General features: G+C 31.5%; 1 protein-coding gene and 1 long non-coding RNA gene across 3 annotated transcripts in view; both read left to right on the top strand.

The window, feature by feature from the left end:
* The window catches only part of LOC127719589 (uncharacterized), an 88545-nt gene that overhangs the window by 48200 nt on the left and 20281 nt on the right, over positions 1-20064 (top strand). The gene's annotated exons all lie outside the window — the stretch shown is intronic.
* Positions 10261-13124, top strand: LOC127719604 (uncharacterized). The gene is made up of 2 exons (XR_007990425.1): positions 10261-11693; positions 12846-13124. It is a non-coding gene; the product is annotated as an uncharacterized LOC127719604 (long non-coding RNA).

Raw genomic sequence — 20064 nt, 5'->3', positions numbered from 1 at the left:
CATGCTAAGATGGTTTGAATGATATACAGGGTTAGTCCCCAGGGGTCATCCCGACCCCCTGCCATTTGAGAAAGTTCTAATATCTTGTAAATGGTCGAGATCCCCACCCCTAAACCATATATATTCTGGTTTGTCATGATAAAGCACATCAAATGTTATACAGGGTTAGTCCCCAGGGGTCACCCCCACACCCTGCCATTTAAGAAAGTTCTAATATCTTCTAAGTGGTCAAGATCCCCACCCCTAAACCATATATATTCTGGTTTGTCATGCCAAGATGATTTGAATGATATACAAGGTTAGTCCCCAGGCATCACTAATGCATATAACTTTACTGGACCAAACCAATTTTCACTGGTTGTTGCCCAATGTCAGGCGACCCTGGGAATTACGAATTATGGGAGCTTCGTTTGGGAGACTTCGTAACAGCATCCTGTTACAATCATTTCTTGTTTCTAGTGCATTTCAACCAAATTATATCTTGAAATTCCAGAACAAGAAAAGGAAATGTATGTTATATTCATGCACCATAATACATTTTGAACATAAATTAATGTAAAGTTGAGTGTGTTTTTGTTTGTCATGTTTTCACCACTGCCTGATTCTTAGGCAGATTGGTACTTAATTGATATCTAAGTATGAAATATTGACTTATTTCAAGTCTTTTATGAATGTGATAGATTTCGAATGTGTTGAATATCAAATGTTAGCTTTAGAAAAGGTTATTTGGAAGTTTTAGTAGGTACTATGAACATGTAGTTATTTCTCTAGTCCTCAGCTATATGGAAATCAATTGGGAAAAGGGAAACAGATCAAGTTCCAATTTTGGTGTCGTGACTTTCACGGTTCTCGAGTTATGTCCTTTTATAAATATAAAAATTGCAAATTTGCTGTTTTATGATGTACAAGAGGGGGCATCTGTGTCCCATGGAAACATTCTTTTTTTTATTGATGAATGAAGTAAAGTTAATTCACAGGTGTCTATGGATCTGTTTAAACTGTAACAGTAAAGCACTATTTTCTTCCAAAAATTTACCGTTGTACTTTAAGGAATAAAACCACAGACCCTTTGACACAATGTGAACCAGCATTCTATCATCTAAACTACTACTGTAGATTCATTATTATTCGTTGGATAGTGGATACCAATTTTGGTGGATTTTGTTGGTATCTAGGTAAACCACGAAATTAAATGCTCAACGAAAAACAAATTTTCTATTGGCATTTATACAGAATTTGGCAAAACCACGAAATCAAGTATCTAAAAAAATGCGATTTTCCCTCAATCCACGAAAATTGGTATCCACGTAAAAAAATGAATCCACATAGTACAGTATACTAGAGCAGCTGATGAACTACTCCACTAAAGCAGCTGATTAACTACTCCACTAAAGCAGCTGATAAGTTCCACATACTTCCTTAACTCACGACTCATAAAACAATCATGACTATCCCAAACAAGAAACACAATCTAAACTAATTGAATCACTTTGTCCATCATTGTTTTAGTTGGGGCATCAAATAGCAGTTGAGCTTTCTACCAACTGAAGGGGTACTAACCTCTCATAAGCTATTGGGGAAGAGTTATACTAGGTTAAAGGGAGCACCACTATGTAGTAACTGTCATGGTTGGTGGTTACTGTTGCTATAAATATTTTTACTTTTTATTACCAATATCTATGAAAGAAAATTTTAAGAGAAAGAAAAAAAAATATTTTTGGTACATTTTGATTGAGTTATGATTTTGATATGTTTTAGTGACAAATCTGGAACTAAAAATAGCATATTTTGAGAACATTAAAGGTGTTTCTGAAATACCAGTATGTCTTGTGGACTTTCCCACTTTGGATAATTTTGGATTATATATTTTAGTCTTTTCAAATGCTGTATAGGGGTATTTCTGAAGTGGATGACTCATTTAGTAAAATTTTAATCATTTATTGGTAGTAAAAGATTCAATTAGTGGTTCAATTTCAGATTTTAATGCTGATTTGTAAGTTAAATTGAAAAATAAAACTCAAATATTTGTAAATGGGTAATTTGTTCCCGCTAAGTAAACGATAACAAAAAGAGTGGTTTTAGTGTGTAATTAAATGTAATTGTGAGGTGATAAATATTTTGTTTACAGTGTAATGAGAGAGTTGTAGTATTGAAAGAACAAATTTTCTGCCTTTATGTGACACACTGAGACTTGAGAATTAAAACCCATTAAGTGGCAAATTTGATCAGAGTTTTGTAAATACTTCATTATTATAATTACAAGTGGTATATAGTTTTCATTATTTGACATGAATGTGACATGGGGTAATCGTTCTGTAACTAGGTCTGACATTGTAGGTCTTATGAAATCTTGACCACAAACCTAATACATTTAGGATATCACTTTTCAAATAGGATTGATCTATATAACAATTCTGTTAAAAAAACAAGATATTTGACTTTCTCCCGCCATTTGAAAACTTTTTCCAAACAAGATGTGACATTCAAAGACTTTTTAATTTATTTTATAAGAAAATTTGATTTCATATATTTCTCATTTAGTTTAACTTAAGAAATGTACTTTTTTAAAAGAATTCCTCATGATTTTTTTATGGTTTTCCCTTGAATTGATATTGTTTCCAAGTATAATATTTATTTATTTTTAAAATTTCTTACGATATTCTATGGTTTTCCCTGTTGAATTAATTGTCTTACCAAGTTAATGTTCATTTTAAGTATTCTTTATAATAGTCTTTTATTTGCTACACAAGATATATGGCCATTACATATTGACTATAAAGTGCAGAACTAATTGAATGAGCACCTGTTTACTGTTAGGTTATAAGTACTGGTATTATATAATTGAAATTGTACAACTTTGCTTCCCTTTCTGGTTTACTCTATCCTCTTTCATTCTTTCCCCCTCCTTATTACTTTCCCCTCAGTATATTTCCATTCTTTTATTAGTCCTTGCTTTAAGCTTCAAGGTTGATACTTACACATATTTTGATAAACTTTAAATGAACTATAGAAGTGTAGGTATATGACCCATACCTATATTTAAGTCAAACATCTCAGACATTTTCCCTGATAAATTTACAAATTAAATTTTGTGACATTTGACTGACATGTGATCTGTATGTGTCCTGATATCAATTGTGCATGTATAAATCATAATTAAAATGTACACAGGCCTACATCTGTCATTAATGGTGTACAGTGATTCAAGGGGTGGTAGAGACTATAATAAGTCATGTAGACCTTAGAACATTAATCTAATGTTACATTTTCTTTTATAACATTATCTACCAACATGGAGAAGTGTATTAAGTTTCACATTAGAAAGTCCTGTACCTAGTTTTTAACTGGGTTTTATGAAGGAAAAGTCCAGCTATTAATTTGGTGAAATACAGCAGGTGGGTGGACGGGCAGCTGCCAACAGTTTCCCTGCAATAACTTATGAACTGTTAAACCAATGCTTTTTAAATTTTAATAAGTTGATACTAATGACAAAATGGAAGTCAAGTTTCATATTGATGATTTTCAGTCCTTGATATATTGGAAAATGGCACTTTATGTCGATGCCGTTCAATAACTTACAAATCCCTCTTCCAATGGTTTTCAAATTGTTTTACTGAAAAAATACTGGAATTTGTTGGAACTTGATTTTTGTATCATGAATTACATATGAACTATATTTTTTTGAGGATTGGGCACTATATAATTTGCATTCACCTTTAGCTTGTCCAACAAATATTTTCGTCACATTTTTCTCTAAAATTATTGAACAGAATGAATTCATTCATTTGATCTGAAGCTTTGTGGGGATGAGTTGTATATTGTGTGCCTCTTTTGAATCTGTTACACACTTACTTCCTGTTTTCTGATATTTTGAATGAAGAGTGGGGTTAATGGTTACAATACACCATTAGATTTTATGGGCGCAGCCATTTTATGAGCATAACATGGTATTCAGAATTAAGAGTATAGCTAATCCTGATTGGTTGATATGTGCGCCCGTTATTTTTTGTTATTAGAGACTTCGTGCATTCTGCATTATACCAAAGGCCAAATAAATTATTTTCATTAGCCCTAACGGAACTGAGATGTCTTTTAAACGCTAAGATGAGACACGTATTTTTAAGTGCAAAATTGATAGGCATGGGAGATAAGTACAAATTACGCTAAGAAAAGCAACGCGAACCTATATTTTTTGGACCAAAAAATACTGTCCTAATAACTTTTCTTTAATTCTAGCAAGGTTTCGTTAAAAAAATCAACTTTCTGAAGTCTGTATCTCGAAAAAGGCTATCATTGTCACCTATGGGAAATTAATTGTTTATTTCAATCTATACAGCGTCGACATTTCTTTATCATAGTGTTCAAAAAGTTTCAAAAACAGTAATTTTACTTGATATTTGATGTGAAACCGTATTTTTTGGTGACAAATGAATTATTGATTAACTAGTTTTTAAGCTATAGTCTGTTTCATTTTTGTATTGCGTTTTACCTTAGAAACAAGGGTGGGTTCGACTTTTGACTTACTGTGGAGAGAATATGTCATTTTCTGAACTTCTGCTGATTTGTTTGAAAAAAGCATGTACACGTCTAGAGTATGGATATACAAATCGATTTTTAAACATGACAATCTCGATCCAAGTGCTGTTATCGAAATTACCAAATTCAGTGAAAATGTACAGAAATGATCCCCTTCGAACATTGAAATGTTCACTCGAATGACAGACTATAAAAAATAGAATAGGCATGACATTTTGTAGTTAACGAATAGTTTTCGATGTTTAAACACAAATATTTACACATTTTTCATATTTTGAAATGCTATAGTCTGTTTCAAAAATGTACTTTTATACGAAAATGGTTTCATTTAAAACTGTTGTTCAAAATTCACCGTAGTAGTTACATATTGGATCGGTTTTGGTATCAATATAATCAGTACTTGATGACATACAAAGAATCATTGGAGAAAGTGGACATTATCTTCAGGCCCTTTTTAGCAGTACCGCATTTACTCAAAAAATCAGAAATTTTTTTTCCCCATTTTTTGACTGGGGTCACCTCTGATAAAAAATTGTGAAAATTCAGAGAGTAATGCCAGAACGTTTTGAAGATGATTTTTGTGTGGCATATATATTTGTGCATCTAACGAACTATGAATTGCATGATTCTAGAAAGTATTAAATACCGTATAGGTTACAATATACCATTAGATTTTATGGGCGCAGCCATTTTATGAGCATAACATGGTATTCAGAATTAAGAGTATAGCTAATCCTGATTGGTTGATATGTGCGCCCGTTATTTTTTGTTATTAGAGACTTCGTGCATTCTGCATTATACCAAAGGCCAAATAAATTATTTTCATTAGCCCTAACGGAACTGAGATGTCTTTTAAACGCTAAGATGAGACACGTATTTTTAAGTGCAAAATTGATAGGCATGGGAGATAAGTACAAATTACGCTAAGAAAAGCAACGCGAACCTATATTTTTTGGACCAAAAAATACTGTCCTAATAACTTTTCTTTAATTCTAGCAAGGTTTCGTTAAAAAAATCAACTTTCTGAAGTCTGTATCTCGAAAAAGGCTATCATTGTCGCCTATGGGGAAATTAATTGTTTATTTCAATCTATAACTTAGAACATCAACACATTCATCTGTGTTGCTGCTGCAAATTTAATTTTTGTTGTAAAAAATTACAAATTTTCAGGACTCGATCAGATCTAGTCAACTATCCACCACATTTTGTTGAGCTCAATCAAGTTTGTGAAAGAAAATTCTTTGGGTGTATGGGTTTTTTCTAGTAGTTACAAAAAGAACCCAAAAAAATCTGTGTCAACACAAATTTTAAATGAGAAATTGTGATTATTATTTTCGCAGTATTTATGAAAGAAATACATTGCAATGTGGACAAAACTGCAATATTCTGTGTCTGGTATAGAATAATGACAAAATAATTACAATAACCTTCAGATAACACATGTATTATGCTAGGTTTTTACCCATAAGATAGGCAGCATTGTTTCATTTTCTAATTATTACACCTGTATAATACCTGCACAATAGGTAGACGGGTGAACTACAATATCTTCTGAGTCCTTAAGACCAACAATGGACCAATTTTCATAAATTAACGAAAGATATTACTTTCCATACTTAGTGAACAATGAAGTCATTTTCATAAATTGGAAGAAAATGTTGATGTTATTGTTCAAATTTCTGTGTCAAATACCACAGTGGGTTAGTCATCTCAATGGACAATAAATTCTGTTGTGTCAAAATCAGGGAAAATATAAAAGATAGACCATCAGAGAGACAACCTGCGGACATGTCAAAATGCTATTCCGCTGACCAGGGATCAGTGTTACAAGCTATAAAGGTGGTGTTCAGTAGTCAATATAAAAACTATTCATTGTGTTCAAATCATTGTCCATCAATGAACATAAAGTAGGGGTTACGAAATTTCAGTAAATATTGGTTTTCGTCTCAACATCTTATACCCAGGGGGTTATTATAGCTATCCATTATGAGGTAATCTTTGTAAATAAATGGCCCCACCCCCAGGGTAAGTGATGTGTATTAAAAAAAGACTTGTTTCTTGTTACACCCTTAAGAAATATAAAAATAAGGACAATAATTATAAGGTGTGAGACAGGTTAATCTAAACAGGAAATGATAATTACCATAATAAAAATGTTGTGTAAAATTAATGGATGAAACATATTACCATTTGATTATAATTACAGGAAGTTCCGATTCTGTAGATAATGTTGTAGAAGCAGCAGAGAAAAAATGCTGCCTTCATATTGTGAAATTTTAATTTTCTTTATGAACTACATACAATATGAAGTGTATGCTCATTGATGAAGGCCGTACAGTTACCATTATATAGTTGCTAGCTTCTACATCATTTGGTCTCTGCCTGGAGAGTTGTCTCATTGGCAATCATACAACATCTTCCTTTTTTATACAAGTAGACTGTGAGATAGACCTCATCAGTTCTAAGTATGTTTTCAATAAAAAATGGGGACTTTGAGAACAAAAATAAGGAATTTATATTGTAGATCTGAACTTGCATTAATAAAAATGGCATCTATTTAAAATTGTTGATAAAAACTTTTAAAACTTTTTAGATTTATCAATGCACTTCATTTCTACTAATCCTGAAAGTTGTTCTACATTAGAATTTTTTTGGATAAAAACAAAAATGAGGAATTTATATTGTAGATCTGAACTTGCATTAATAAAAATGGCATCTATTTAAAATTGTTGATAAAAGGTTTTAAAATTTTTAGATTTATCAATGCACTTCATTTCTACTAATCCTGAAAGTTGTTCTACATTAGAATTTTTTTGGATAAAAACAAAAATGAGGAATTTATATTGTAGATCTGAACTTGCATTAATAAAAATGGCATCTATTTAAAATTGTTATTAAAAACTTTTAAAACTTTTTAGATTTATCAATGCACTTCATTTCTACTAATCCTGAAAGTTGTTCTACATTAGAATTTTTTTGGATAAAAACAAAAATGAGGAATTTATATTGTAGATCTGAACTTGCATTAATAAAAATGGCATCTATTTAAAATTGTTGATAAAAGGTTTTAAAATTTTTAGATTTATCAATGCACTTCATTTCTACTAATCCTGAAAGTTGTTCTACATTAGAATTTTTTTGGATAAAAACAAAAATGAGGAATTTATATTGTAGATCTGAACTTGCATTAATAAAAATGGCATCTATTTAAAATTGTTATTAAAAACTTTTAAAACTTTTTAGATTTATCAATGCACTTCATTTCTACTAATCCTGAAAGTTGTTCTACATTAGAATTTTCTTGGATAAAAATAAAATGCTCAGTTTCTGTCATCCCAATCAGATATAGTATTCTAACATAATAACTTTCTGATAGATTCTCTATATAAATGATTTTATACAGAAAGTTATTTCTGGTAACAAAACTATTACAGAAAATACATGCAGAGAGATATTAAGTATTGGTTATGCATTTAAATTATCTGGAAAACATCATAAATACTATAAAAACAGTTTGGAATGTCAATGCTGTAGATTGCTTCTGAAGAAACACAGATACTTCTGCCGGAAGTTACTTAATGTATAGCAACAACATAATTATGTCATATTGAACGTAACTTAAATTTAGGGTGCAATAATAAATCATATTGCAATAATGCAAATAAAGTTTCAAATAAGTGATGTCATCAGTGTCAGAAATATGTTTTAAGCAGATTTACAATCAATGGTTTATTGCATCAACATTGATGAATCATTTAGCCCTCTAGAATAAATATTGCTCCTCTGGACAATATTCACCAATATTCAAGCAATGATCCTATAGTACACCTCTAATAAGAATAAGAATATTTATTATTCCAATCAAGGGCCCTTGACGGGCAACATAACATGTACACATAAAACAATACATCATGATTTGTAACAGAAAAACATTTTTATACGACCGCAAAAATTGAAAATTTTTTGGTCGTATATTGGTATGACGTTGGCGTCGTCGTCGTCGTCGTCTGGCGTCGTCCGGCGTCGTCCGAAGACACATTGGTTTTCGCACTCTAACTTTAGTTTAAGTGAATGGATCTCCATGAAATTTTACCATAAGGTTCAATACCACGAAAGGAAGGTTGGGATTGATTTTGGGGGTTATGGTACCAACAGTTAAGGAATTAGGGGCCAAAAAGGGGCCAAAAATAAGCATTTTTGTAACTTCCAGACAATAACTTGTGTGTAAGTGTATGGATCTCTCTGACATTGTACCACAAGGTTCCATATCACAAAGGGAAGGCTGTAATTGATTTTGGGGGTAATTGCCTCAAAATTTTAGGAATTAGGGGCCAAAAAAGGGGCAAAAAACAAGCATTTTTCTAGTTTCATGACAATAACTTGTGTGTAAGTGTTTGGATATTCCTGAAATTGTACTTCAAGGTTCCATATCACAAAGGGAAAGCTGGAATTTAGTTTGTGGGTAATTGCCCGAAACGTTTAGGAATTGGGGGCCAAAAAGGGGCCAAAAATAAGCATTTTTCTAGTTTCCAGACAATAACTTGTGTTCAAGTGTATGGATCTCTCTGAAATTGTACTGCAAGGTACCATACCATAAAGGGAAGGCTGGGATTGAGTTTGGGGGTGATGAATCATAAGGGGGTTCAAAAAATTTGGGGGGGGGATTTTTTTTTTTCTTTTTTTTTCTTTTTTTCCTTGTTTTTTTCTTTTAAAATTTTCCATTTTAAGTTGGTTATTTCTGATTAATATTTAAAAGCAAATAATAATGATATGGTAGGAGATACACACCAAACAGGATGTGTAAATTATTATATAATAAGTATTGTGCAATAGCAAGAAATTTTCAATTGCACAGTATTGCACAATTGCAAGAAATCTTCAATTGCACAGTATTGCGCAATAGCAAGAAATCTTCAATTGCACAGTATTGCGCAATAGTATACACCTATTGACTGGGTGTGAGGGTAATAGCAAGTTTGTTGTCCCTGAGATACCAACTATTGCACGAGGCAAAGCCGAGGGCAATAGTTGGTATGCCAAGGGACAACAAACTTGCTATTACCCGCACAACCAGTCATTAGGTGTTTTATTATACTGAACAACACAATCATTAAGTGTTTATTATACCAAGCTAACTAACTTTCTAAAAGTGTACTTATATCATCTGAAAGAAAAGAAAAATGTCACATAACTTGACATGCACAAGATGAACGATACGTTTGTTTTTTATAGTCTGTGTTGTATTTGTAAATATTTCATTAATTGCAATCAAGACTAGAAATACTTGTGTTAAACTTTCCGTGCATAAAATAAATTCAAGTTAAAGTACACCAAACGCAAATACAGGTCTAGAAGACGACGACAAACCCATCTTATAAATTAAGTACTATATTTTAGATCTTTAAAAAATGTGTCGCAAAGATTTTCTCTCTTTTATAATTGCGTCTTGTAAGTGAAATTACGATCGACACATGTATTATACCGTTTACGATATTAGAGTTTGACGTTGCCAAGCACACAAAATCCCAGCAGAATGGTTAATGACGTCATTATTGTCCAATGAAAAATAAGCATGAAAAAGTACGGGAAATATGATTATAAAACTATTAACCGGGGTAATAGTCTTTGAAACTATTGACTGGCAAATAGTCTGTGGAATGAAATAGCACAATTATTTCATTATTTTTTATATAGAAAAAATATAGTGAGGTACAATAACAAGAAATATCCAATAGCACAATATTGCGCAGTAGCAAGAAATTGTCAATTGTACAGTATTGCACAATAGCAAGAAATATTCAATTGCACAGTATTGTGCAAAAGAAGATACTTCGTATAAATTGCTTATTTCTTGATCAATTTCAATGGGGTTTTATTCTTGAATTTTTGGGGTTCTTTAATATGCTGAATCTAACCGTGTATTAAGTTTTTGGATTTTGGGCCCCATTTTTAAATTGGTCCACATTGAGGTCCAAAGGGTCCAAAATTTAACTTTGTTTGATTTCATCAAAAATTGAATTATTGGGGTTCTTTGATATGCCGAATCTAACCGTGTATTTAGATTCTTAATTATTGGTTCCGTTTTCAAATTGGTCTACATTAAGGTCAAAAGGGTCCAAAATTAAACTGAGTTTGATTTTAACAAAAATTGAATTTTTAGGGTTCTTTGATATGCTGAATCTAAACATGTATTTAGATTTTTGATTATGGGCCCAGTTTTCAAGTTGGTCCAAATCGGGGTCCAAAATTAAACTTTGTTTGATTTCAACAAAAATTGAATATATGGGGTTCTTTGACATGCTGAATCTAACCATGTATTTAGATTTTTGATTTTTGGGCCCCGTTATCAACTTTGTCCACATTGAGGTCAAAAGGGTCCAAAATTAAACTTTGTTTGATTTCATCAAAAATTGAATTCTTGGGGTTCTTTGATATGCTGAATCTAACCATGTATTTAGATTTTTTATTTGTGGACCCGCTATCAAATTGGTTCATATTGAGGTCAAAAGGGTCCAAAATTAAACTTTGTTTGATTTCATCAAAAATTGAATTATTGGGGTTCTTTGATATGCCAAATCTAACCGTGTATTTAGATTTTTAATTTTGGGTCCCGTTTTTAAATTGGTCTACATTAAGGTCCAAAGGGTCCAAATTAAACTTAGTTTGATTTTAACAAAAATTGAATTCTTGGGGTTCTTTGATATGCTGAATCTAAACATGTGTTTAGATTTTTGATTATGGGCCCAGTTTTCAAGTTGGTCCAAGTTGGGGTCCAAAATTAAACTTTGTTTGATTTCAACAAAAATTGAATATATGGGGTTCTTTGATATGCTGAATCTAAACATGTATTTAGATTTTAGATTTTTGGCCCAGTTTTCAAGTTGGTCCAAATTGGGGTCCAAAATTAAACTTTGTTTGATTTCAACAAAAATTGAATATATGGGGTTCTTTGATATGCTGAATCTAACCATGTATTTAGATTTTTTATTTGTGGGCCCGCTATCAAATTGGTTCATATTGAGGTCAAAAGGGTCCAAAATTAAACTTTGTTTGATTTCATCAAAAATTTAATTATTGGGGTTCTTTGATATGCCAAATCTAACCGTGTATTTAGATTTTTAATTTTGGGTCCCGTTTTTAAATTGGTCTACATTAAGGTCCAAAGGGTCCAAATTAAACTTAGTTTGATTTTAACAAAAATTGAATTCTTGGGGTTCTTTGATATGCTGAATCTAAACATGTGTTTAGATTTTTGATTATGGGCCCAGTTTTCAAGTTGGTCCAAGTTGGGGTCCAAAATTAAACTTTGTTTGATTTCAACAAAAATTGAATATATGGGGTTCTTTGATATGCTGAATCTAAACATGTATTTAGATTTTAGATTTTTGGCCCAGTTTTCAAGTTGGTCCAAATTGGGGTCCAAAATTAAACTTTGTTTGATTTCAACAAAAATTGAATATATGGGGTTCTTTGATATGCTGAATCTAACCATGTATTTAGATTTTTTATTTGTGGGCCCGCTATCAAATTGGTTCATATTGAGGTCAAAAGGGTCCAAAATTAAACTTTGTTTGATTTCATCAAAAATTTAATTATTGGGGTTCTTTGATATGCCAAATCTAACCGTGCATTTAGATTTTTAATTTTGGGTCCCGTTTTTTTTCAATTGGTCTACATTAAGGTCCAAAGGGTCCAAAATTAAACTTAGTTTGATTTTAACAAAAATTGAATTTTTGGGGTTTTTTGATATGCTGAATCTAAACATGTGTTTAGATTTTTGATTATGGGACCAGTTTTCAAGTTTGTCCAAGTTGGGGTCCAAAATTAAACTTTGTTTGATTTCAACAAAAATTGAATATATGGGGTTCTTTGATATGCTGAATCTAAACATGTATTTAGATTTTAGATTTTTGGCCCAGTTTTCAAGTTGGTCCAAATTGGGGTCCAAAATTAAACTTTGTTTGATTTCAACAAAAATTGAATATATGGGGTTCTTTGATATGCTGAATCTTACCATGTATTTAGATTTTTTATTTTGTGGGCCCGCTATCAAATTGGTTCATATTGAGGTCAAAAGGGTCCAAAATTAAACTTTAAAATTGAGAATGGAAATGGGGAATGTGTCAAAGAGACAACAACCGGACCATAGAACAGACAACAGCAGAAGGTCACCAACAGGTCTTCAATGCAGCGAGAAATTCCTGCACCCATCAAAAATTGAATTATTGGGGTTCTTTGATATGCCAAATCTAACAGTGTTTTTAGATTTTTAATTTTAGGTCCCGTTTTTTAAATTTGTCTACATTAAGGTCCAAAGGGTCCAAAATTAAACTTAGTTTGATTTTAACAAAAATTGAATTCTTGGGGTACTTTGATATGCTGAATCTAAACATGTGTTTAGATTTTTGATTATGGGACTAGTTTTCAAGTTTGTCCAAGTTGGGGTCCAAAATTAAACTTTGTTTGATTTCAACAAAAATTGAATATATGGGGTTCTTTGATATGCTGAATCTAACCATGTATTTTGATTTTGGACATTGGACCATAATAGGTAAATTAAAAAAATTGAAGTTCTTAGACCACATTCTTTCTGTGTCAGAAACCTATGCTGTGTCAAATATTTAATCACAATCTAAATTCAGAGCTGTATCAAGCTTGAATGTTGTGTCCATACTTGCCCCAACTGTTCAGGGTTCGACCTCTGCGGTCGTATCAAGCTGCGCCCAGCGAAGCATTTTATTATATAATATCTTTACATTTCCAATTCACTGTACTGAAGATATTGAACTGTATGTATGCCAAGAGCCTTGTAGTTAATTGATTACTGCCTGTCAAAATTGTGTTTGGGGTTTTCTTTTTGATTTGTTTTACATTTTGTCATCTGAGGGCCTTTGATATTTACAATACAGTATGACTTTTGCTCATTGATGAAGGTCATAATGGTTTACTTTTACAAATTGTGACTTGGATGGAGAGCTGTCTCATTGGCACTCATACCACATCTTCTTATATCTATATCTGGTAACCTGTAATAGTTTACATCTTTGATCTTTGATGGACATTTGTCTAACTCACTCTGGCATTATCATACCACATCTTCCTTGAGCACAAAACAGAAAGATGTAAACTCAGAAGGAGATGAAAATTTGAAGAAATACATTATATAACAGATTAGAGAATCACTCTAACAGTTATTGTGTCTTTCAAAGAAAGAATGTTTTTGTTGGTATAATTGTTAATTAACTTAGTTCTATTAACAGCTGGTATTAACATGATTTCAAGGCAAGATCAACATTATAAAGTAAGCATAAAATGGGGAAATAATAGATCTGACTATAATGATTATGTAGGCTACAAAGACAATGTTTGTTTATTGTAGTCTTGTCCAAACATAAAATGGGGAATTAATGCCCTTTTTGAAAGCTTTCTTTACTTCTCATTTTGTACTTCAAAAGCACAGAATATTCTCTGTTTAGTATATTGAAGCATTTGTCGAGCAGAGAAATGTTTTGTTGCTGTAATTCATGTATGAATCTCTTAAAGTAAAGGCCATACAGGTTGGAATACATCTTTGTTTGTATAAAAGTTTTTCAAAACTTGTTATGTGATTGATTATTAGTTTTTATAAATGCCACTTGCAGCCAGTTGTCTTTGGTGGCTGGTGATTAATCAATCAATTTGACAGGAAAACTGGCAATCCTAAGAGTCAATAAAGATGGTATTCAAATGAACCTTGTGACAAGTTAGGTTTCACTCACAACAGCAGTTGACTGCCAACACTGCTGTTGTGAGTGAAACCTAACTTGTCACAAGGTGCAGTTGAATACCATCTTTATTGACTCTTAGGATTGCCAGTTTTCCTGTCAAATTCACCTACCACAAACTCCTCTGAGAAAATAAATGTACAGACAAAAACTCAAAACAGTGAAAGGGAAAAAATTATATTAATTCACACCCTTCATTATTCACGATTGGTTGAGTCAAAAGGAAAAAATAGGAAACTATTTTCATGTTATGACTTTCATTGCTGAAGGTTTTTCTTTGTATACAAGCTGTAATGAAGTTTTTGCTTTAACTGTTAGTCATGTATTTTGTAGGATCAAACAATTTTCTGTCAGGCTTATTACCTTTACTTTGAAAACATGCAAATTACAAATCAATTGTGCAACATAAGTTTACCTGCAGAAGTTACAAAGTTTGTAGAAATTTGATCTAAAATCAATCTTTATAGCTATTCCTTATGTTACAAAAATTATACCTTTGTACTTATTGTTTGTCATTTGCATAAAATCTTGATTATTTCTACTGAAATTGTTGATTATTTATGAACTGTGTAATATTTCATGTACATGTTCATAAATTGCATAATAATGATATGATTTATGTGGATTTCACGTAGCTTATGATGTTTTATTTGAGTCGTAGCTTATGATGTTTTATTTGAGTCGGAAGTTTTGCTGTGATGTTATAAACTAATATAAATATTGTTACATGATTTGACAGGAGGGGGTACATGCTGAATTAGTGTGAATAAAAATCTCACAGGTATTAGAATAGAAATATATGTTATTCAGATACACACTGCATATATTTCTTAATTTCATATCATCAACCCTATTCTAAAGAAGGAGGGTATAGAATACTGTGGTTTAAGTCTATCCGTCCCATTTAATTTTTGTCTCAGGAACTATAATAAGTATGAATCAGAGCTTCCTGAAATTTGGTATCAAGCTTTGAATGTGCATTGCTTCACCCTGAACTGTGTTTTTACATCCCATCACCCATCAACTTCCTGTTTATAGAATACTTACAGAGAGGGTATCATAAGTGAGCTATTTTTCACAGTTTAACTTGTTTGAAAATAGTTTATGTTGCTATTATATTGAGAAATAGTTGGTTCTTTGTGTTAAATTTAAAACTCTTATATCTCAAACTAGATTGAAAACTATAAGTATAGAAAGTGTTGGCCTCACTCTTTTCTTTGATAATTATAAACATGTAAAACTTGGACATTTATATTATAAAATATTGTGCACTGAACATCCACTTTTAATATTTGGCTAATTGTTACACAATATACTAGATAGTTATGTAAATGTTTGTTACAATCATATTACTGTGTTTGTATGTCCCTTGTGGGGCCTTATTTGTGAATAAAACATCTTATTATCATTATATTTTCATCATGTCTGGACAATTAATTCCAGTGGAATTCTAGCCAAACATGAAGAAATATTTTGGACCAATTATAGAATCTGTTGACAATAGGAACTAATCATTACTAATGGCCCTCAGGGATACTCTGTATAATGGAAATTTAATTCTTTAATTGATAATTAATGAGTCCCATTCATAGTTATAATTGCTTAGAACTTAATACATATCGGAGACAATTTTATCTCTACTGTTGTACCTGTCTGTGTTGAATAATTAGGATTAAACTCTATGGCATACCCTATCTTTTAAGGATTGGGTTTTACTGTAAAACTTCTAATGCTGCTGAAAAATACATTAAAAGTGAATTAAGCAGATATGATTGGTCAGATAATGAAATAACAGAACATAACTAAATTGACATTATAACTTATTATAACACCTGAGATATACCACATCAAAGACAAATGAGTCAGTGACGAGCGAGGGGATAAGTGTTTACCTGTGACCAGGTTAAATTGTCAGTGAACAGTAAACGTCACATTTCAATAAATGAAGAATGTGAATTATGTGTTTACCCATGTGTACTATGGCATGTGTGGTTAAATCTATCGTTGATATATTGTAGTTTTGTGTTTTTAAAAAACCATCAACAAAATATCGTGATTTAAAAAAAAAAATTGTATACATTATTGGACATTAATTAGTTGGAAGAGTCTTGACTTTAAATGACATTTTAATTAGAAAACAGACCTTATTAGTTTTCTGATACTTGGTAAATATTAATTGGGGATTTACCTGGAAGTTGTAAATAGAACAAACAAGAATTCTGCTGATCAAAGCCAAGCAAACAGGAAAAATATATAATATTCTGAAACTAGAAACCATCATACAAATCTAAGGATTGCCTTTATTAATAATGTGGATGAAAAAAATCGTTTTTTCATCGTTTGTGAAATGAGAAATCAATCTGTATAAGTTTACGTGGAAGGAATGTTATCATTTCATGTTGATCTGCTGTTTTATACACACAGACAATAAACTGCAATTCCTGACAAAAGAAACTCAATTATAATTCGGATATCATTTTAAATCTTGCAACACCAAGGACAATTGGTGTTTGTTTTTAATTACTGTTTTGTTAATTAGAGATTACATTCAAACTTGTGAATTGTGTAACTGCAAAAAACAGTTTTCCAACTTTCTGTTGATAAAACAATTTGGTAATTAGAGAGTTTGTTTAAAGCAATATGATAGGCCAGAGTGACCGAGGGGTCCCTGATGGATCAGCCTACCCATCAGATCATTTTGAAGATCCGTCTTTAACATCATGTTTGCTGAATAACATGCACAAAAATAACTATTATTATGACATGAGTATATTCTATCGATGGTATGAACGAAAAAGGAAAAATAAGTGGATTAACCAAATGAAGTAAGTGATCTAGTATTTCTTTTTAGTTACTTTTTTTCTAGTGGGGGAGGGGGGGGGTTCTGTCATTGTAAATTTTCATTAGAAATGTATGATATTTTGTACTGTAGAAATAGAGGTTTTGCTGTTGAAGAAACAACACCCTTCTAACTTTTGTAAAATACATTTTTGGGGAATATATTATCAACAACAGTTACAAATTGTTCGATGAATGTTACACTGGTGGATATAATATGAGAAATGCTGAAGGTTGATACAAGGTTGATACAAGTTACAATGTAGATCTGACAAACAAACTGACCCATAGTGAAGGTTGTACTTAGTATTGTTGATACCTAACAGACAAATGGCCCATATTTAAGGCTGATACAAGTAACTGTTTATAGACCTGACATATGTAAAGGTATGCATGTATATAGAACAAAATTTGATACAAAGTCTTGTTTAGACCTCTCAACAAATGTGTACAAGTACATATATGGAATGTTGATACAGGGAACTGTGTCACACATAAAATGGACCATGAATTAATTTGATACAAAGTATTGTTCAAACCTCACAGATAAAATGGACCATGAATTAAGTTGATACAAAGTATTGTTCAAACCTCACACATAAAATGAACCATGCATTAAGTTGATACAAAGTATTGTTCAAACCTCACAGATAAAATGGACCATGAATTAAGTTGATAAAATGTATTGTTCAAACCTCACACATAAAATGGACCATGAATTAAGTTGATAAAAAGTATTGTTCAAACCTCACACATAAAATGGACCATGAATTAAGTTGATAAAAAGTATTGTTCAAACCTCACACATAAAATGGACCATGAATTAAGTTGATAAAAAGTATTGTTCAAACCTCACAGATAAAATGGACCATGAATTAAGTTGATAAAAAGTATTGTTCAAACCTCGCACATAAAATGGACCATGAATTAAGTTGATACAAAGTATTGTTCAAACCTCACAGATAAATGTTACAATATTGAGGTTTATATAAGTTTTTGTTGTTTCTTTGGGATGTTAGGTCCCTATTGGTTAATAAAGCATGCAGCCATTCATACCTGACTGACAACTTGGCCCATGTTGAAAGTTAGGTACAAAGTATTGTTAAGACCTGACAGAAGAATGGTTGTTACAGGTTACTGTTGTTGCTTTGAGATTAAGGCAACTGTTGGATGTTAAAAGTTACAGTTTTAAAGACTTGAGATTTCCCAATCAGATCTTAAAGGTGACACAAGAATGTGAGTTATCTGAATAACAGTATAGGTTAACATTATGTTAAGTAACCCATTACATAAATGTTATCCTGAAAATGATTTCCTACCCTATCATATAGGTAATCACAGGTAAATTACTCTTCAAGATGGTTATTGTTTTAACCTTACAAATATTTTCATGAAATACATATGTATATCGTGCAGTCAGAATTTCATTAACATGTAAGGAACCAGATACAATTGTCTGAATTCCTACATGTATCGTCTAATATATCACCAATCATATAACCTCTGCAAGATTTATATCACTGAATAAAAGTGAAAGAAAGTCCTTCATATGTCAAAATAGGAAACAAAAGAGGGGGTTTATATTTCAATGCAGAAGATAGATTTATACCTTTTATAGACATTGTGTAATATTTTGTGGTCCCATAGTGGTGTATCTATGCAACTCTTTCAAGTGTGGAATATGTATAAATTATGATTACATAACCGAACTTGTCTTTCTTCTTTGACGATGTTTTGTGAATAACTTATTTCTCAGTAACACTTCAACGATTCACTTTTATTCACTTTTTATGAGATTAAATTAATTCAAGGTGTTGCAATGCATGTAAATATAGTAGTTTGATTTATATGTGAAAGTTTTATCCGATCAGTGGAAAAAAAAACTAGATTCCTTTGCTTAATAAACAGCTATGTGCAGATGGAATACATTTTGTTTTTAGTAACAAATTCTGAAATATTTGTTGTGCAAAGAAAAATGATTTTGATATGCATTCATGATTAAGATTGTACTAAATGGAAAGGCTGCGAGGGAATTATATCCTAAGGAATTATACATATACAGAGATGAAGAGAAAAACAAGGGTCAAGTACAGGTAATTTATAACTACAGGATTTTTTAAGTTTTGACAGACAAGCTATAAGGGAGATAATTTTGAAGGATGGAATTGTCTTAACTATGTTTTATCCATATTCTTACAGAATAAGTTCAATTAAATTGTAGAATATAAGGCTTCACTGTCACAGTTACCTGACTATGTAATGTTTCTTGTTGAAATTGCTCTGGGTCCTTATTTATTTATTATTTTATGTTAAATGTGCCTTCTATAACCCCACCTTGGATTTAAGACATGAATAAGTTCAGAGGTTGTCGTCTGTTTTATCTTAATGTGTTATAATATATATATATGTTATTATAGGATTTGGTGTTGATGGCAGATCCTTGAGTTTCTCTGCTTTTACTCACAACTTTTTATGTCCCCACTATAGGTGACAGAGGCATTAAGTGATACCCTTGACCTTCCGTCTTATCTTCATTCCATCTTTCCATCCTTCCCTTATTTAGTCGTTCCGTCCATTCCATATTCATTTGTTTGAAGCTTGAGCGGGGGTATTTGTATCATCAGACACATTCTTCCTTTATTTTAGACTATTTAAAAGAGCTGGACATATTCTATAGACATTTGTCATTATTGAAGATCAAATGTTGACCTCTAGATGTCATTGTGTTATTTGTGTCTTTGGGTTGCTGCCTCATTGATATTTACTTCTACATTTTATTTATAAAAAAAACAGCAAATTAGGCAAAAATATTTTTATAAATTGTATATATAAACACAGTACATTATAAGCATACATCTTTAATAATTACAATGCTATAATGTCAAAGGTTATAACTCTAGTGTAACCATTTATGTTTGTTAACTTA

The sequence above is a fragment of the Mytilus californianus genome, unplaced genomic scaffold (assembly GCF_021869535.1).
Source record: "Mytilus californianus isolate M0D057914Y unplaced genomic scaffold, xbMytCali1.0.p SCAF_11, whole genome shotgun sequence".
NCBI classification, from domain to species: domain Eukaryota; kingdom Metazoa; phylum Mollusca; class Bivalvia; order Mytilida; family Mytilidae; genus Mytilus; species Mytilus californianus.
Note: the sequence above shows the minus strand (reverse complement) of the source record. Positions and strands in the feature narration are given on the sequence as shown.